Here is a 22753-nt window from a genome sequence, read left to right on the forward strand (position 1 = left end):
AACCGAACTTTGAAGAGACTATGTCTGAGGAGATGCCCAAGAAGGTCAGACAAAAGTCTTCAAGAGGAAAAGGAAGACTAAAACCAATGAACCGAACTTTGAAGAGACTATGTCTGAGGAGATGCCCAAGAAGGTCAGACAGTCGAAGAAAAAGACAAAGAATGAACCGGCATCATCGGCACCAGTAAATATAGATATCTCCTCCTATAAACCTTTGACACATTGTCAAAGAACAATAAAGAATATTAGGACAAAATTGCTACATGATTTAGTAGATTACTTTGATGATTTTAGTGATGAGGAAAAAGAAGAGGTAGAGCAAGAGATTATCAAATATTTGTGTACTTATGACCGGTCACCCTCAGAGATCAAATCTCAGACACCGGATTCTTTGTATAAGTTATTAGATAATAGATGGTGCATTGCCATAGAGAAGGAACAGGAAATTAGGGAGAAAGTTTTTGCACAGTACTCTCCCGACCTATCAAATTCAGAATTATTTGATGTAATTGACCAAAATAAAGGACTTTTCTTTACTAGAAGAAGAAGACTCTGGCTGTTAGAAGGAAGAGTTGATGATGTCAAAAAGGACACTCATCAGTATATGGCTACCATTGTCCATTCTTACAAAGTGTGTATAGCCAACCGACAAGCTGAAAAATAACCGATTATATCTAAACTGGATGAAGTATTTGATGAGGAAGGAAATCCGGTTGTTGAACTAATCGACACTATTGATGTCGATTCCCTGGACATAGAAGATGTTACTTAGGAAACACCATCTAAGGGAATAGGATAGGAGCAATAGGCTGAATAGGTTGATAAGCAAGCCGAGGACAGACAAGAAGCAGCAAAGGAATAGGCAGAGTAGAGGAAAAAGGATGAAGATGAGGAGAAGCGGAAACAAGAGGAAAAGAGAAAAGAGGAAGAGGAGAAAAGAAAAGAAGATGAAGAGAAAAAGAAGTAAGAAGATGAAAGGAAAAAGAAAGAAGAAGAGGATAAAGAAGAGAAGAAGTGGAAGGAAGCAGAAAGGAAGAAGGTAGAGGAAGACAAGGAAGAGGAAAAGAGGAAGGAAGCTGAGAAAAAGAAGAAGGAAGAAGAAGACAAGGAACAGGAGAAGAAGAAGGAAGCTAAGAAAAAGAAGAAGGAAGAGGAAGACAAGGAACAGGAGAAGAAGAAGGAAGCAGAGAAAAAGAAGAAGGAAGAAGAAGAAAAGGAAGAGGAGAAGAGAAGAGAAGCAGATAAAGAAAAAGGCTGAGGAGGACAAAGAAGAGGAGAAGAGGTGAGAAGTCGAGAAGAAGAAAGCTGAAAAGGACAAGGAAAGAGAAGTGGCAAAGAGCACCCAGATGGAGACTCTGAAGGCAACTGGTAGTCAAGCCAAACCAATTGACCTCACCAGTCCTATCGACCTCCAGTCTGCAAGTGAAATGAAGCTAATGCAAAGCATCAAAGTTTCCCAAGAATGACTTGAAAACATACGGAGGAAGAAGAAGCAGGATGTAATTCAAGCGGTTGTGGACACTCTTACCAGTTTGATACCCTATACTAACCTTCTGAGCACTGAATCATCATTGACCAAACTAAAGCTCCTATGCACAGTAGTGGATGATCAGGGGTAGAGCCTAGAAGAGGCAGCAGAGGCAAATGTCAAGAAGGAGCATCAAAAAGCTCTAAATATAGCTTTGGTGAAGAATTTGAATGAGCTCTGATTTGAACTGGAAAAAGAACAAAAGGATATAAGGGACGCTCTAGATGAGGGGAATCTGCTACTTAGCAAGATCTGCTAACCCCATCTGTTCTACGATGATGTGCTAGCTCAGAAGCAAAAGCTTCAAACAGACTTATAGTCCTACATGAGCACATTCAAGCCACCTTATGACTCCTTTACAACTTATGGGAAAACCGTTCACTAGTATCACATCCAGTCAGCAAAAATGGAGCAAGAGATCAGCACCTAGTCTAGAGATTTGTAGGAGCTTCAACTAGTTCTACTCCCACATCTGCAAATTCTTCAGAAGTGCTATCTGAATCTAGATGCCTTAACAGTTACACAGGAGATGAGCATAGTTGACGCCATGGAAGAACATGTCTCCCAAATGCAGACATAGAAAGAAGTAGCCACCTCCCTACTTGAGTCCTGGTCTTTATCGATGAAACAATTCTTGCAAGACTTTAAATCTATTTTTGACAAGTATTATTCCTTATTGTCATAAACTTTTATTATTTTAATATCAAATGAAAATAGGGTTGTTCAGTTGTACTTTGTCATTGTTGGCAAAGGGGGAGAAGTATAGGGGAGAAGTATCTAGTAATCAAAATTTTTATATATGCTTTGAATATCTCAATGTTTATGCTCTATATGCCAAATTGTTATACATTGTATTGTCAAAGGGATAGTGTATATGCTTAGGGGGAGCAATTTTTCTAATGGCATGATTTTGTTGTAAAACACTTAGATGTCAAAATTTTATTTTCCTAAGTCTTGCCATCAATGCCAAAGGGGGAGATTTTTGGCATTTTTGATGTTTATGTTGTGATTGTCATTGATGGACACACACTTGCATTGAGATCCCCTTTATATGTATGAGCTTTGTCTCAACCAGTATGTTGTATTATAGTCTTTAGACTATTGGTATTTTGCAGAATGTGTTTATCGGTCTAAAGCAGCATGTCGAACCCAAGCGGTACGAGGGATTAAAGTGGCATAACACATTTTTTACAAGTCTTCATTTTTGTCTAGCCGGCAACCAGTATCTTGTATGAACTGGTAATACTCTGTGATGAGTTACCATCCACCGATTGTTTGATGATGCCGACACTCTGGCAGTGCTTTTTGTGTCGTGTTATCGAGTATGTCTAGGTTCATTGAACCTAGGGAATTGGATTGTAAACCTATTGGACTGACATGAAATCAGACTCCTTTAAAAGGACATCATGTCTAGGGTTTTAGGTTGTTGTTAGGGTTTTATGTTGTTGGAAGGGTTTAAGGTGGTTGATGAGTTTTTGTGAGAGCGATCTTAACTGAGAAGATCAAGTCTGTGAAGTGTAATAGAGTGAGAGTTATAGAATACTAAAGTAATGTTGGAATGCATTAGCTATGAGCCATACTAGATCATATACTTGTTTATTACTCACATCTTTGACAAGTTTGAAGCCCTTAACTGGGTAGGCTTAGAGTAGCCTTTGTAAAATCCTCTAACAAGGTGGTTCACCTCTGTGAATCTAAAATCCTCTAGCAAGGTAGTCCTTGATCACACTTATCTCCTAACAGAGATTGAGATTCCTAACAGGATCTATTCTGGTAAAGAACATTGTAAGACCTTAACCAGTCTGGTTCCTATTTTGCAAATAGTGACTTGTGAGTTTCATCTCACCATGGTTTTCCCCATTTGGGTTTCCACGTCAAATATCTTGTGTTATGTTGGTATTGCTTTTGTGGGTGAATATCTTATTTTCATTTTGGTTTGCATGTGTGTTAACTGGTTTGTCTGTTAAACTATTTTACCAATTTATCACTAGACTGTTTAAGTGTTTGAGTGCAGTGTTTTTCAGTATACTAATTCACCCCCCCTCTTAGTATTCATCACTTATCACCTTGACTATCCAAAATTTGTGCTATTTGAGTGGCTACTGGTCTATCAAAATCCCACTGTATTTTACCATAGCTGAGAATCATATTCAAAAAGTAAAATGCCAAACATATGACATAAGATCCATACCGGAAAGTATTTTTCTTATCTTGCTTAATCTTCTGAAGATTAATCATTAACTCCTTCAGCATCACACTACAAAGGTCATAGTGTGCATCCTCCTTCACTGTTTGATGTGCAACAAGGATGTTGTTATGGGAGACAGAGTTCAACTGGTTTGACTAATAGACTTTGTATTTGATTATCATTGCTGCAAATTTCATATCAATATCTATTATGTCATCTACTCTCACTGATCAACCATCGAAGGTAGCGTAGGTGAGTTTTTAATGTTTGGTGTTGGAGAGTTTTGACCTAGGGTCGGCAGACCTCCAACCTTATGCAGGCAAGTGATGTTATTTGATGACCTCCTTAGTGGTCTTGTGTGGTCGGTCCAACCAAATGAATTCTCCATGAATGCGGTTGAGAATATATCGGACCCATTCACCTTCATCAAATGTCAGAAAGTCCATAAACTAGGTAAAACCCTTCCTCTATAAATAGGCAAATTTTGGCTTTAAATGATTGTCGATGATTTGGTTTTCAGTGAACACACAAGACAACTCGTAGCTCCCAAGCTCCTCAATGTCACAATGGATGTATGTCCTAATGTCTTCGGTATGAAGAGCACCATGGCAAATGCTCGAGAACACTCCCAAAGGAACATCCAAAAGAGATACGAAAGCATGCTTCTTAAATTTAGGATGGGGGTGGTGATGAATAATGATGAACAATAGATACCCCAACTGGTACTGAGAGGGGGGGTGAATCAGTACAGGCAAAACAAAAACTTTCACAACAACTTATCTAGTTAAAGCAATACCAACTGGTTGTCACCATTACTAAACTTAACCACGTCAATACTAGATAAACACAGTAAGACATCAGATACCATAAACTGATAAGTCTGAACACTTCAAATATGATCAATACTTGATATCTACTTCACCCACAAACATATGCATGTGGTATACTAGAAATACCATAACCTATTAACTCTGTATGCATAATCTTTCAACCAAGTAATATGTAATCATCACATGAAAAATGCATAACACATAACACATATATTTTTCACATGGAAACCCAAATGGGAAAAACCATGGTGGCGATGAATACCCACAAGCTTGTTTTGAACTCTTTTGAAGCTCACCCTGTTAGGAGCCTAGTCCGGTTAAAGACTTTACAATAAGGTTCTTCTAGGAACCAATCCTGTTAGAGATAACCTGGTTAAGGGATGGCTATATACCCTTTTAAAGGTTGAAACACTATTAAAGGTTACCTTGCTAGATGATTTGAAGAACTCAATGATCTTGAGTCACCTGGTTATAATTTTTATAATAAGCCTATTAAAGCTACCTAGTAAAGGGATTTTCCAACTGCTGAAATGATTAGAAGACAAAAAGTAAAACTTTTGATCTGATAACAACACTACATGCCAAGGCAGATCCTTTTCATTTCCTCTACTCTACAATCACACTCTGTAGTTTTCCACTTACTGGTCTGGCAAGTATCTCATCACTTAGATATACACAACTTTTTCCAACAACTTACAATAAAAAACATCATCGAACTTATAGACATTAGTTAGATTGGTAACATAAACTGTAAACCTTAAGCATCTTAGGTTTATAATATAGGCAGTCCAATCCTGACCATCCAAACACATTGCATAGAGTATTACAATTTTAAATAGATCACAAGGCAATTTGCATCGTTCATTCTTCACCCCACATGGGAATCAGTAACCCACCATGCTCTCTTCTCATACCGGAAATAAGAATGATCATTCCCGAGGTAGACATTTAATGCAATTGATCTTCTCATGCAAGATCCTCAAGGAAATTCTTCATGCACACAAGGCTAATGTGGCACCTCAATCTCATTCACATCTCTTAGCTAACTCATCATAGAGTATCATCAGTTGCATCACATAAGAAATATTTCCAAACTAATAACCCTAGAGCTGAGACTACCAACTAGTAGTCATACTTAGTGAAACCTTGACACCAGTTCACTATATCTCTTCATGCCTCTTCATACCGGTTCACCAATTTCTTTCAATCTACATACCGGTTCACTTACACTTATTGACATCAATGACAATATACATTATCATCATATCAATATGCCGGTTCATCATATGTCAATGATATCCAACAATCTCCCCCTTTGGCATTGATGGCAATACTCAGTGTAGCATTGCAACTGTAGACATCATAGACCAGTGTATCTTCATCATCAGATATTTTCTCCTCCATACATCAGATATCTTCTCCCCCATATATCAGATATCTTCTCCCCCATACATCAGATATCTTCTCCTCCTTTGACAACAATGCCAAAGTGGAGGCACAAGCTTCCAAAATCTGCTATGTTGCTCCCCCTAAGGAGTAGCATCCTTTAACACATCAATCTTGAATAATTTGTTGCTTTAGTACTTGACTGATGCGGAGCACACAACTTTAATTGATTTCATGAAGGGATAGAACCCCTAATTCACCTCTCAAATAGGTAAATGTAGTCTTCGGTAAGGGCTTAGTGAATATATCTACTGGCTGCTCCTTACTGGAAACATGTTGTAGTACAACCTCCTTATTTTGAACTTTCTCTCTCAAGAAGTGATATTTAAGATAAATGTGCTTAGTTCTAGCATGCAATATCAGATTATTGGTTGCACTTGTGTTATCACCAAATATATTCACTGGTTCAGATACAAGTACTTTGAAACCTTCCAATACATGCTTCATCCAAATTGCTTGAGTGCAATTCATAAATGTTGCCACATATTCTGCTTCGGCTGTAGATTGGGAAATACAACTCTACTTCTTACTTGTCCATGATATTAATCTTCCTCTGAGAAAGAACGCTCCACTGATTGTGCTCTTCCGGTCATCCACAATACCTCCGCAATTGGAATTAGTAGATACCTTGAGATTATAGTCACCATTATATGGATACCACAATCCATAATCAACTATTCCTTTCAGATATCTAAGAATCCTTTTGACAACTACCAAGTGGGATTCTCTTGGACATTTCTAAAAATGAGCTACTATGCCTACTGCATGAGCAATATCTGGTCTGATGTGTACCACATAGTGCATCTTACCGATCATTGATTGATACTCCTTTTCATTCACCAATGTTGAATCATCTTCCTTGGTCAGTTTATAGCCAATCACCATTGGTGTACCAACTGCCTTTCTTTCCTCCATGCCAAAAGTCTTCAATACCTCTTTGGCATACTTGGACTGGGTAATAAAGATACCCTCTTTCATTTGCTGAATCTGTAAACCAATGAAGAACTTTATTTCTCCTATCAAAGACATCTCAAACTCTTTCTTCATTTCATCTACAAATGCATGACTCATTTTATCATCTCCTCCAAAGATTATGTCATCCACAAACACTTCACAGATCAGAATCTGATCACCTTCTAATTTCAAGTAGATGTTGCTATCTTCACTTGTTCTCTAAAATACAATATTCACAAGATGAGAGTGTAGTCTTTCATACCATGCCCTAGGTGCTTGTTTCAGTCCATACAAGGCTTTGTGTAACCTACACACCATGTCACTATCTTCTGATAAAGCAAACCCTTCTGGTTGCTCTATATACACTTCCTCTTCTAGGATTCCATTTAGAAAAGAAAACTTCACATCCATCTGATAAACCTTAAATCCCTTAAATGTTGCAAATGCAAGTAGGATTTCAACACCTTCTAGTCTAGCCATGAGAGAAAAGGTTTCTCCATAGTCTTCTCCCTCCTTCTGAGCGTATCCCTTGCATACAAGCCTAGCCTTGTTCCTTATAATTGTGCCTTCTTCATTCAGCTTATTCCTGAAGACCCATTTGGTACCAATGACATTTTTATGTTCTGGTCTGGGCACCAAAGACCATGTTGCATTCTTTTCTATCTGGTCTAGCTCCTCTTCCATTGCTTTAATCTAGTCTTCATCTGTAAGAGCTTCTCTGGAAGTCTTAGGTTCCAATTCAGAAATCATGCAAGAGTTTTCTTTCACTTTTCTTCTTGTGAGTATCCCTGCATCTTTATCTCCTATGATTTGCTTTGGATCATGATGTAGCTTTTCTTCTTCTCCTTCACTTACTTCTTCTTCCTCTCTCACTATAGCTTCTACCAGTACAGGAACACTGGGATCTTTACAAGTTTCTTTCTTAACTGGTTTCCAGAAAGCTATACCCAGTTCCTCTTCCACTTCTTTGCTGCATGTCTCCTTAGGTTCTTCAGGGGATTCATCAACCCTGACATTGATACTTTCAATAATTTTTTGAGTTCTATTGTTGTAGCACTTGAGAGCTTTGCTCTTAGTGGAATGTCCCAAAAATATTCCTTCATCACATTTTGCATCAAATTTGCTCAAATGCTCACCTCTCTTGATATAGCTCTTACTACCAAACACTTTAAAGTAACTCACAATGGGAGTTTTCCTAGTCCAGTACTCATAAGGAGTTTTATCTTTGCCTTTCTTGATGAGTACCCGGTTCATAGTATAGACTGCAGTGCTCACCGCTTCTCTCCAAAAAGTGTGAGCAACCTTTCCTTGGATTAGCATTGTTCTAGCCACTTCAACTATAGTCATGTTGTTTCTTTCTACTATGCCATTCTGTTGTGGTGTCCTTGGGGCAGACAACTACCTCTTGATACCGTTATATTCATAGTACTTATTGAATTCATCAGAAATGAATTCTCCTCCTTGATCAGTTCTTAGGCATTTTATCTTTTTACCACTTTCTTTCTCTACTAATACTCTGTAGGCTTTGAACTTTCTGAATGCTTCAGACTTGTCTTTCAAGAATGTGACCCACATCATTCTTGAGTAGTCATTAGTAAGAATCATAAAATACCTATCTCCCTGAATACTTCTAGTTTTCATAGGACCACACAAATCAGTATGCACAAGATCAAGTAGATTTTCTACTGAGAAAGACTTACCTTTAAAAGTTGAGAAAGACATCTTCCCAATTTGACATTCTCTGCACAAAGAATTCTTAGGTTTGTTCAGCAAAGGTAATCCTCTTACCACCTTGATCTTATCGGCTTTAAGAATGTTGTCAAAGTTCATATGACAGAGTCTCCTATGCCATATCCAACTATCATCAAACTTAGCCATTAGACACTGACTTATCTTGGCATTCAACTAACATAGATTACCTCTAGTTTGCTTACCAGTGGCAATAAGTTTACCATTCTTTCCAATTATACTGTAGACTCTACCTTTGAATTCCAGAACTAGTCCTTTGTCTTTCAGCTAAGCAACACTCAATAGGTTATGCTTAAGACCTTCTACCCAGTAGACATCATTCACACTGCTCTTTCCATTCAGTGAGATGGATCATTTACCTTTCACCAAGCATGGTGCATCATTGCCAAATCTAACAATACCTCTGTCATATTCCTCCAGAGATAGAAACTTTCTTCGATCACTAGTCATGTGGTGAGAACAACCACTATCAATTATCCACTCATTAGAGTTGTCAATGCGAGAGACAAGATCTTTCTTGTCAGACACTTCTTCCTTTATTGCTACAAACACTATGTCTTCATTTTCTTCATCCTCTGATTCTTCATCAGTGACACCTTCATCCACAGCAACTCGACAATTTCTTCTGTTTCCTCCTCTATACTTTCTGAACCTCTCTGGTTTATCCTTATTGTCAATGTTAGGACAATTAACAGCTATATGTCCTATCTTTTTGCAGGAAAAATATTTCAATGAAAGTTTACCTCTATATTTTCCAGTTCCCTTCGGAAGTCTTTTAGTAAGAAGAGCTTCAAACTCCATTAGAATCTCTTCATCATCCATATCTCTGCATTGTTTGGATTCATAACTAGTACTAGTTTCTTTTCCTTTTGGATGGTACAGTAGATGCTTTAAAGGCTGACTCGGTCTTCTGAACACTACCATCATAGCTATTCAACTCATATGCAGTTAACATTGAAATGATAGAATCTAAGGATACCTTGGTTTTATCAATAGACCTTAGTTCCTAGATAGCAGCAACTCTGATTGCATAGATTGGTAACAATGATCTAAGGACTTTACTAACAACAATGGTATCATCAATCATTCCACCAGCGCTTTTGTTATCACCAACCACAGTCTTAATCCTAATACCATACTATTGAATGGTCTCACCTTCAACCATCCTCATATCCTCAAATTCACCTCTAAGGCTTTCTTCCTTATCTTTCTTTACATGCTCATCACCACCATAGATGTTTTTGAGTGCATCCCATACATCCTTAGGTGTGTCCTTGTCTTGTACATCAATAAACTCAATATCTGACAGGCTACTGATAAGGGCTTCCATGACTTGCCCATTTTCCTAGATCTCTCTCTTTTGATCATTAGTCAGAGTGCCAGTGGGAGTCACATAGGCATTTTCAACATAGCTCCATTGTTGAGCACTCATACTCTTGATGTAAATCTTCATTCAATCCTTCCATATCTTAAAGTTATCTCTATTGAACTTAGGACCTTCCCTCTTCATCATTACAATGGGATCTTTTACCTCAAGCGGTTAAGCTTATATCACCGAGGACCTGGAGTTGCTCTGATACCAATTGATTAATAATGATGAATAGCAGATACCCCAACCAGTACTGAGAGGGGGGGGGGTGAATCAATACAGGCAAAATAAAAACTTTCTCAACAACTTATCTAGTTAAAGCAATACCAACTAGTTGTCACCATTATTGAACTTAACCATGACAATATCAGATAAACACAGTAAGACATCAAGTACCATAAATTGATAAGTCTAAACACTTCAAATACGATCAATACTTGATGTCTACTTCACCCACAAACACATGCATGTGGTATACTAGAAATACCATAACCTATTAGCTCTGCATGCATAATCTTTCAACCAAGTAATATGTAATCATCACATGAAAAATGAATAACACATAACACACATATTTTTCATGTGGAAACCCAAACGGGAAAAACCATGGTGGGGATGAATACCCACAAGTTTTTTTTTGAACTCTTTTAAAGCTCTCCCTGTTAGGAGCCTAGTCTGGTTAAAGACTTTATAATAAGGTTCTGCTAGGAACTGATCCTGTTAGAGATCACCTGGTTAAGGGATGGCTATATACCCTGTTAAAGGTTGAAACCTTCTTAAAGGTTACCTCAGTAGAGGATTTGAAGAACTCAATGATCTTGAGTCACCTAGTTACAAGTTTTACAATAAGCCTGTTAAAGCTACCCAGTAAACAGATTTTCCAACTATTGAAATGATTAGAAGACAACACGTAAAACTTCTGATCTGATAACAACACTACATGCCAAGGAAGTTCCTTTTCATTTCCTCTACTCTGCAATCACACTCTGTAGTTTTCCACTTACTAGTCTGGCAAGTATCTCATCACTTGGATACACACAACTTTTGCCAACAACTTACAATAACAAACATTATCGACCTTATAGACATCAGTTAGGTCAGTAACATAAACCCTAAACCCTAAGCATCTTAGGTTTACAATACAGGTGGTCCAATCCTGACTATCCAAACACATTGCATAGAGTATTATAATTTCAAACAGATCACAAGACAATCTGCATCATTTATTCTTCACCGCACATGGGAATCAGTAATCCATCATGCTCTCTTCTCATACCGCTAAGAAGAATGATCATTCCCAAGGTAGACATTTAATGCAATCAATCTTCTCATGCAAGATCCTCAAGGAAATCCTTCATGCGCATAAGGCTAATGTGGCACCTCGATCTCATTCACATCTCTTAGCTAACTCATCATAGAGTATCATCGGTTGCATCATGCAAGTAAGATTGCCAAACTAATAACCCTAGAGCTGAGACTACCAACTGGTAGTCATAATTAGTGAAACCCTGACACCAGTTCACTATATCACTTCATGCCTCTTCATACTGGTTCACCAACTTCTTTCAATCTGCATACTAGTTCACTTACACTTATTGACATCAATGACAACATACATTATCATCATATCAATATGTTTGTTCATCATATGCCAATGATATCCAATAGGCGGTTCTAGATTTCCACCACCAAAGGAGTATCAACATTTGATGAAGAAGCCATGATAGATATCTAGGGTTTCTGCAAATGGTAAATACCTCAAGATTCTATCAGATGATGAAATGCTTTTCAAATGTAGATGCTTGCACAAATCACTTTTGGGCTCCTGAGATGCTCTGGAAATTGCTCTTCAGAATGCTCAATCATTGTGTGAGAAAATGACTTAACCTTTTTCTTTTTATCACCATTAACCCTAATTTTTTTACTGTCATAAATGCTACCAGAGAAACTGACTAGATCACAAATTTTGCATACATGTTCTGGTAAATGCTCAAAATCACCTAAGTATCCATCCACAATTAGAATTCTCTGACTATAGACCTAATGCAAGGTGTTTGCATGATATTCAATGATTTACCTACCCCTAAGGTAGAGTGCCTTAATTATCAGTTGTTCCAGCTTTCAGTGCAGGACCTGATGGTTCTACTAGTTGTTCTTTCGGTTGTGTATCTAATCTCCTAACCCATATCCTCTCATGTTGTTTTATGATATCTTCAACCTTTTCCTTTTCCTTCTCATCTGCATTTCCTTTAGCTATCGGTGGGTTCTTACTCCTGCAATACTTAGCAATATGTCAAATCTTGTTGCATGCATAATAGACAATATTGTTCTTTTAAATTGCTTTGTTGTACCCTTGATTTCCTTGATTTCCTTTTGATCTACATTGATTAGCCATATGACCAAATCTACTACATGCATGACATCTAACATTTCCAAGACCGGTGAATGATGCATTGTTCTAATTGTTCCTATTTCTGCACTGACTTGCTATATGACCATATTTATTGCAAACAAAGCATGTACCATTGAATTTGTGAGCATTAGGTTGTATTACCGGTGATTTCTGATTCTAGTTATTGGCAAGATTCTTCTTTTGACTGGATGATTGATCTTGTTGTGCAATACTGAAGCTTTTTCCTTCTTCTTAACCAAGACCTCTCTTGTCATTAGCATATCTCTGACTCTTTAGAAGTTCATCAAGTTTTATAGAGCTAGCTTTGAACTTGTCTTTGTACTCATTTGTAGTGACTACATCATCTCTCATGATTATGATCTGTCTCTCAAGTTCCTGTTCATTATTCCAGGACTAAATCAACTCAATTTTCAACATGTCATTCTCATGTGTTAGTCTATTTCATTCCTCAGATCTATCCTTCAATGCTTGATCTAGATTTTCTTCATTCTTCTTTTGGTCCTCAATTTACTTGCACATTCTCATGATTAAGGGTTGCATCTCATTTTTTAAGATAGTGTTCTCTTGAGTGAGTTTCCGACATTGAACTTCCAAGGCATCTTCTTCAGCACTACTCTGATTATGCAGTTGATCATAGAGTTCCTTCCTCTTAGCTTGAATAGCTGAAAGCTTTCCTTACAATGAAATGATGTGTTCTCTGGCTTGCATCAGTTTATTCTTTAGTTTACTATTTTCCATAAGTTCATTATCAAGATCCTCAAGAGCAAGTTGAAGTTGTTGTTGCAGACCCATTTCCATTGATTCCAAGTTCTGGATCTTCCTCAAGTGGTTAAACTTCTTCTGAGGAACTAGGCTCTAATACCAATTGTTGGAATCCAAGAACACTGAGAGGGGGGGTGAATCATTTTTCTACTAGTAATCAAATTTCTGAACTTATTGCATTTGAACCGGTTAATAGTAGATATAATTAAAGTGCATAAGCTAAATAACACTTAAAGAAGCATTACCATAAAACTAGTATTTATACATGGAAAACCCTGTAAAGGGAAAAATCATAGTGGGGCTAATATCCACAATATCTATATACTTGATCAAGGTATACAAATATTACATGGAGGGGATTGCACATGCAATCAGGCTCACCGCCTAGAGCTCATTGCTCAAACATACAGGGAAAAATCATAGTGGGGCTAATATCCACAATATCTATATACTTGATCAAGGTATACAAATATTACATGGAGGGGATTGCACATGCAATCAGGCTCACCGCCTAGAGCTCATTGCTCAAACACAAGTGTCACTGACTTACACAACATTATACAATGTTACAAATGAAAATGAACTTATAGATTGCATCTGACCATGCTAGATAAGTTCTGGTTAATTCTCTATCAACCTTCTCTGTGAACCATTTTATTGATACTCTATTATTCCTTGTTCTGCTACCAGTTGGAACTGCGCACATGAAACTGCACACAAAAGATTTTACTCATTGATCAAATCACATACCATGAATCTCAGAATGATTCACATCCAAAATCCCATTACAATTAACTTTGAATCCATCGCTAAAAGATCTCTCTTAAATACCCTTTTAAATTTTCACCATGTCGGCCTCAATGAAGAAAAATAAACTTGTCGGTTGTCAGATCATAAAGTATATCATACATTATTTGATGATCATGTTGATGTCAACCTTCACATGCTACCATAAATTCCTTCAAATATATTACCGAGGTCCCAAAATATCTTAATCGAGTCCTATACTTAACTAGGTTCCAAATTACACATTACTGATACCAAGACTAACTAGTTATCAAGGATAAAGTGAAGTGTGAATATACTGGTTGACCCAATCAATTCAAAATGATAATACAATGAATCCCGATGAGAAATATCAACACCTGAAGATGAGTTGCCATCAATGAAAACCCTAAATGCAATCCACCCTATCGGATGAGTGTCAATTGCCAACATGAAGTCCCATAACATTTCTCATTTCAAAATCAGTTAGGGAACTAAGCAATGATTCCTTCACTCTAATGTTGTATTCGGTTTCCTTAACCTCATCAAGAGTGGATGGTCCATTCTAAGGAACAACATAGGCATTCTTAGTAATCTTCTATTAATCCTCTCTAAGACATTTCAAGTGCACCTCCATCTGGCTCTTCTATACAGTATAGTTACTTCCATCAAACCTCAGACTTTCCTTCTTATATAGAATACCTTGAGCTAGCATCCTAGATCTCCTCAAGTAATTAATCTTATACTTGAGGATCTAGCTCTGATACCAATTGTTAGCAGCAATCAAGAAGGAAGACTGAGAGGGGGGTGAATCAGTCTTCACCGGATCTAGCAAAATTAAACTCCAAAAAATAAACCGATAAACTACAGTAATAAACAAATAAGTAAATTAATAGCACAACACACAACACCAAGATTTTTGACGTGGAAAACCTGGTTAAGGGTGTTAGACATAATGCACCACTGAGAGGGAGGTGAATCAGTGGTTCTCAATCTTTTCCCTTTAACTATCCTATGTGAGTATATCGGTGCTCAGATCTACCTCAATGCAGACTTACCGATTAGTGGGGAGACCAACACAAATGCAATCACACACAAGGGACATCTCATAACACCAGCATATACAAGGAAAACCCAAGATGGGAAAAACCTTGGTGAGAAATGTTGTTGGAGACTACTTCTCCAATCCAACTTCACAATGAATCTCTGATTACAATGTTTAGGGCACCAACCCAAGGAGCTACAACCCCTGCACCGAGCTCCAACTCAGTGAATACAAAACATATTCATTTACAAGTTAATAGCCTTGTTACAAATCGATTTCGTACCACTTCTTCAAATCTCTCTGCTAGATCTCTTGTCCAGTTCACTGTCAGTTCTCTCTCTGTCAATTCTCTCTATTGGTTGCCTCTTCTCTCAACTGCTCTGTTGCTCTTCACTAGTACTACACTCTATCAGTTATGTGCCTACGTTCTCTGCAATTTCCTTCACTTCTGCTCTGTTGGTATGGACACTGTCAATTTTCTCACTGCTGCCAGTTGGACACTTCAACCTGGTTCTCCCTCACACTCAGTCTCCTTTCTATCTCCTTGATGAGCACTTGACTGATTTATCTTTACATGCAGAAACACTCTCCCCTTTAGTAGCACTAAACAATATCTGTGGCTTGCATATTTATAACCTGGTTTTTCTGCCAAAAGACAATTCAAATTTTAGGCAGTTAGGGTTTCTTCTTTGACCCCGAGGCAAACCAAATCCAATCAGATCTCATTAGATTTGATCCCCAAGATAGTTGTATGCACATCACTGCCATTATCATGCCTTCCAATACACATTTTCTAAACTTAGCAAACATGGTCTTGTATATCGACCTGCATCTATCAAAACACCATAAATATCTCAGTTGTTCCCTTCTCATGGTCCTCCTGCAATCTGATTTCCTTGCTTCGATCCAGGTGCCAACAACTCCCTAATATTTCTCTGTCATTCATTCTTCCTCAAGCTACACTCCTTTGATCAAATCCACAAATAACAGGCTCCATATTAAATGCACACTTGTAGAAACACCTATCCCTACATGACACTTTACTGATCTTTGCATGTTTGCCACTTCATCTCCAAATGGTAACTGTGTCTGCATCCACCTTTGTTAGGTCATCTGTGTTGGTATGAATGGGATCATTGACCAACTCCATTACTAGGTTCATCTACCGGCTTACTAACCCTGTCGGTTAAACCCTCAAACCGGTCTATCATCAACCTTGCACTCTGCTTCTCTTCCGATGGAACACTCAACCGGTTAGCACTCTTGCTAACCTATCTTGTGCACATCTTCATCAGATTGGAATCTCTTGCATCTGCACCTTTTCCATATTACCAGTGGACTTACATACTGGTAAACACTCTTAATGACACCATGTCTTCAACCTTCAACAGGCTCCATCTTCAATCTGACCATTTTCCTCTATCTGCATCTGCTCAACCTTGCCTTCTTCTTGATCAGCTCAGACCATATCTCAACTGGTTTGTCAAAGTGACAAACTCATCACTCTTCATCTATACTAGCAACTCAACATGCCTTCTATGTCAGTCCAGTGCATATCCCTAATCTTATGCACTTGAGGCATTACTTTGATTCACCGATAGATCCAGTGTGAGCCTTCAAACACTTTCCTTTACCTCTTCTTCCTTATCTCATAGAACTATGATGCGCATTATGCATAATAGGAGATAAGCTCTACTTATCGATGTTAGTGATTCCTTGTCATCTGCATCCTATAATACACTCATGTGGCTTCCCTATTTGTGCAACATATCTTCAAACAGGCACATGTGATCCGGTGTGGGCACATTCATTATCAATCATCTCTTCACATGGTGACTGCATCTTCATCTGATGGGAGTCCTATTGTTCTGCAACCATACAACATACTAGTTACCTATACATCCTTCTCCTCCTATGTTGATGTGATTTAGGTAAAATTCTACCTCTTCATCACAAACAACAGCTCAAGCACCTTGCCCATCCTGCTTGTACACTAGTCATGAGCTTGCCATTTGGCAACTACTCACTGTCAACACAAGGCTTACAAGTTGACATCCTTTCCTTAATGGTGAAAGACTAACCAGTAACTTGTCCATTTCATCCACATAAGTCAGACACTAACTTGTGTACCAGTGAGCTTAGTGATCATTCCTCTTAATGACATTCTCTCCCTTACCTTATCGGTGTTCTGCAACATAAGGTGAAGGTGATATCAAAGATATCTCATAATATACTCATTCATGACAGTGTTGTACATATATCTCTTATACCGGTAGTCATCCTATATCGGCTGACATCAATGACAACACAATGCCAACAAAGAGAAAAAACACGGTGGGATCCTACCCATAGTAAGATGATACTCTACAATAGTATGTAAAAATATTACAATGGGGAATGCGCATGCATTCAAGCACACTGCCTAGAGCTCACTGCTCAAAATATATTTGCCCAGAAGGCTACAACCCTCAGGGAAGTCTCACTGACTTACAGTATGATTTGGACTACAATCTAGAAGAAATGAACTGCAATGATAGCATCTACAAATGCCTAATGACAGTTATGGTTAAGCATAGTTGTCTGCCCTGCAACACCAATCTTACCTCAACACTCCACTGAATGATAAATTTCTTGTTCGCACATTCACCTTTCTCTGATAATGCAGACACAAAACTGATACCAAAACTAAGTGAATAACTCATCTATATATATAATTTACCCTCAACACACAAAATTACATTGCACGATACAAAGATAAACTACTAGACCAATATAATGATTTACATTATATAGCATGAAACTAATTCAAATTCTCAAATGATCACATCCACCGAAAATCATGCCAAGATCAACCACAACATGCTACACCATCATAAATATTGCATAACATGAAAATATCATCGGTTGATGAAAACCACCCAAAACTCACACAACAATCAATGCGGATCACCAAAAAAATAAGGACATGAATAGGAAACACCAGCAAGCGCATTAGAATCATCACCAATAACTACACCAATGCCACTTTTCAAATCTTCATTTGTCAATGTTTAGAAGCTCAAGAACACAACCAATCAGCAATTGTCATGAAGAAAGATTACTTGTGGGGCACCAAATCATGAACCATCTAAGATGGAGATACACAAGACCAACCAAAATAATATCCCAAAGTCTCAGCATAGGATCTCATCACACCGGAATATACCGTAGGAAATACTAGATTCTCCAAAGCAATGATCAACATAACCAAACTACAAAACCGGATCATAAAATCTTCCCAATCTCACTAGAATAAATCACTGGAATATGTTGACATCAATCATAACAACATATCCTAGCAGCAACAATGAACAACCATATCCAATATGGAAAACTTCTTTGATGCCTTAATGTTGAAGAAGCACAACTTGCCTTAAAAGAGGTACATCATGGAATTTGTGGTGCACATCCAAGTGGCCCTGCACTATCAAAGAAGTTATTAATAACTGGATACTATTGGCCTACTATGGAAAAGGATTCCTACAAGTATGTAAAGAAATGTAGACAATGTCAAGTGCATGGGAACCTCATTCATGCACCACCGCAGGATCTCCAACCCATCACATCACCATGGTCATTTTCACAATGGGGGTTAGATCTTATAGGTAAAGTTAATCCTACATCATCTAATGGGCACAAATTCATCGTAATAGCTACTGAATATTTCACCAAATGGTTCGAGGCAATCCCTCTAATATACACCATTAGTAAGCAAATAGCAAAATTTATGCTTAACTACATCATCTACCAGTACAGGATTCCAATGTGTATAGTAACTAACAATGGACATCTGTTTAAGAATCAAGAAATGAGAGAACTATGTGAAAAATTCCAAATACAATAGAGATTTTCAATGCCATATTATCTATAAAGTAATGGATAAGCAGAGGCAACAAACAAAACAATATTGAAGATCCTGAAGAAAGTTGTTGCTAACGCAGGATGGGACTAGCACCTCCAGTTAAATCCAACTCTTTGGGCTTACAAAACAAGGGTACGCATACCTACAGGAGAAACATCTTATTCACTAGTCTATGGTACATGATCAATTTTACCCATTGAAATAGAATTACCTTCTTTAAGAGTCTCCTTAGAACATAGCATATCAGAGGAAAACTGTCGAGTTGCAAGATTACAAGAGCTTGAAATGAACAATGAAAGTCGACAAATTGCATTAAATCACGAGAATAGACTAAGAAGGAGTTACAATAAATGAGTAAGACCAAGGAATTTTGAAGTAGGAGATTTAGTTCTCAAGGAGAACCAAAGGAACCTAGCAGAGCTTGAAAAACCAAGAAAGTTTGAACCTAGGGTCATATGAAATGAAGCATATAACTTGGCTATCAAGGAGGGAGATCCACTCCCTAACCCTATGAACAACATACATCTCAGATGATACTACATCTAAGGGTTGGGTTAGTGTAGGTTTTACTTTTTGCATTGCATATCATTTTATCATTTAGCACTGCATTGCATATATTTTCTTTTCAAATGCATCACATTCACAAAGTTTCTGCATTTACATATAGCAGCATCAATAAAACAAGGCAACTATCCAGTTTTATCATCCATATGCATTCAAGAGAAACAAGGATCGTCTCCTTTCTTAGATATTTGGACATGAATTCTTTGAGATCCTAAGGTCATTCATTTTCAACATCACCCTATGACAATGATTTACCTTTGGTTGGGTAGAGATTTCACTATTTGAGACTTGCTAACCCACAATCTATCAATTGTTATATCTCAAACACATTAACAAAATCTCTAACTCATTCTAGACACCTAGTTGATCATATGACTAGTGAAAAATATAATATTCAACATCTTCTCTATTGTAATTGTCACACTCATGTGGGTTTCATTACTTACAAGTCAAGGCAAGAAAATAAAAAAGAAAAAAAGAAAAAGTGTTATGCTAATATCCATCTCAAGGCAAAAGAGCAATGATATATAACTGAAATATCATGCATACAAGTGCGAAAAAAAGATTGACTATGGGAACATGTGAATAAATCCATCAAGATTGTGGACGCTTGCTGGAAATGGAGCAATATTTGAGAGATTACAGTGTATAACCTCGTCGAAGCCCTAAAAACTTGCTGGTAGTGAGGCTCTATCCGGGATGCTTTTGAAGTTATAATAATCCACGTAGCTAATCATATACGATGCCAAGGGTCTTTATTGAGCACAAGAGAAGGAATTGACTCATTTGCACACACATGGACAAAAGAAGATGAAAGTTTCAAGAATCAATGGGGGTTTTTTCTACGTTTTTGTTTGTAAATCCTAGTCACTAAGTGTGTTAATTTGTATGTTCCAAGGGGTCTTGAGGATCGATTAACCACCTATATATGAAATTTTTTTCACCTCCAATTTGATCGGTGTACTACAAAATGCTAAACAAACATAGTCATCCTTATTTAAATTAGTAAATGCATCTTCATCATGCATATTGCATTAATATAGGTCATGTCAAAAATTAATTATCTCCACATGCATTCTGCAAATCATCATGTCATATAGGTTTGCATACTGGGGGCATAACATAAAATTCTAAAACATTTAGATAAAGTCCTAAAAAAATCAATCAAAAACATTCAAATATCAATCCACAAAATCCAAAAAACATTGAAAAATATAAAATCTTCAAATACGATCCTGAAAAAAAGCAATCAAAAACATTCAAATATCAATCCACAAAATCCAAAAACATCGAAAAAGCGAACTAAACAATAAAAAAAATAAAAAAACTTGCTATAAAATGTCTTGCAAGAATCAAACACTCTAGCAGATATCCAACAAACGCTTCGCACAAAGTTAACAAATGATACAACTATCTAATTAAAACATTTTCAATCAACTGATCAAACTATCTTATCAATCGTATCATATCTATATCAAGTGATCATTATCTTGTCTTAAACAAAGATGGATACACTTGAAATCAGACAGGTCAGTCTTAAATGGGGTCCACACTTTCTGAGATCAAACATTATCAACCATCACATCAACCAATCAAGAATGAAGGAATAGATCAATATAGCTGCTGAATTTTGTCCTAGTCAGTCTCTATCTTTTATCATTTAGCAACAGATTATGTTCCTATGCTACTCAAGGATGTCCACAAGTGACTAGAGTAGCCATGATGGGCATTACCTTTTTCTTTGTTTTTTATTTGTGGTGTTAACCAATGAAGTTCTAGGATAGGTGTTATGGGTATCTATTATAAGAGCTTTCATATTTTGAAATGCCACACATACCTCGACTCCTAGCATTATTCGGAGAATGGAGGGTTCACTCCTTGTCTGCTACGTGTTTCTTTCTTCAATGAGATATATTTACATCTCGGTTCCTTATATCATGATGTGCAGAGATCCATTGTTACATAATAAGGCTCAATGATGAATATATATTGCATTATGAATAATGACACAAGTTCATGAATCAATCATTCTCATTTCATCTCATTTTCTTATCTCATCATGTTGGTTCTGTCTCAAGATCATTCTCTCGTCGAATAATTTTCTATCATCTAATATTATTCTTTCATCAATCTATTCTCTCTTTCATCTTACTAACATTTCTTCAAAGAGATAACTGAGTCAAAGGAGGTAAAACAATATTCTCGCATTATCAAACAAAAACAAATTGCATTCATTTTAGGTCAATTTCATATCATAAATTGCTTTCACTTTAGGTCAAATTCATATCATAAATTGCATTAATTTTAGGTCAATTTCATAGCATAAATTGCATTCATTAGATCAATTTCATATAGTATAAATTGCATTCATTCTAACTATATTCATATAGTTTAAATTGCATTCATTTTTTAGATCATTTTTATATAGTAAAAAATTGCATTCATTTTAGGTCATTTTCATATAGTTTAACTTGCATTCTATTTTAGGTCATTTTCATAAAGTATAGATTGCAGTAGTTCATTTAAGTTGCATTCATATAGTTCATTAAACATTACATTAATTATTGTATCAAAAGCATATAGAGATCACTCATTAACCATATAGACGTACATTCATTAATCATAAAGACATGCATCACATAAACCACATAGAATCATACATCATATAAAGAACACAAAGCATAATAGATCGCTGCCAAAAAACTACATATCATATATAAATAAAAAATGGTAATGTGCCAGAATACAATCATCAGGAATGCCCAAAGGCTCATATAACATGATATAAAGTGTCTCAACCGATACTACTCCTATCTCTAGGTGGATCCTGTCTGTTAGATCCTACCCTGGTATGTCCTAATGATGTCTGAGGTGGACCCATGAAGCCTGCACTACTAGTATCTCTCGAGGTAGATCTTCTTGATCTCCTACCAGCCATGTAAGCACTATAGCTCGAAACTCGCTCTCCCTTTGGGACAACTCTCTCGTACTCTCAGTGCCAATACATAGACTCCTCTGACAACTGAATAATGCACTCATCACATGCTAGTGTACCTATATCGAAGGCTCTATACTAATCATATGCATCATGTGCCAACTGTTCCCTCCTCATTATGTCATCTCTCTCCCTCTAGAGATGATCCCTCTCCCTCTCTAAGGCAGCATAATCCCTGCAAAATAGGTCTTGTTGATCACTCTATCGCTACCTCAGTCTAACAACCTCATCCTCCAGACTCTGA

Source organism: Cryptomeria japonica, chromosome 10 (genome assembly GCF_030272615.1).
Source record: "Cryptomeria japonica chromosome 10, Sugi_1.0, whole genome shotgun sequence".
Taxonomy (NCBI): Eukaryota; Viridiplantae; Streptophyta; class Pinopsida; order Cupressales; family Cupressaceae; genus Cryptomeria; species Cryptomeria japonica.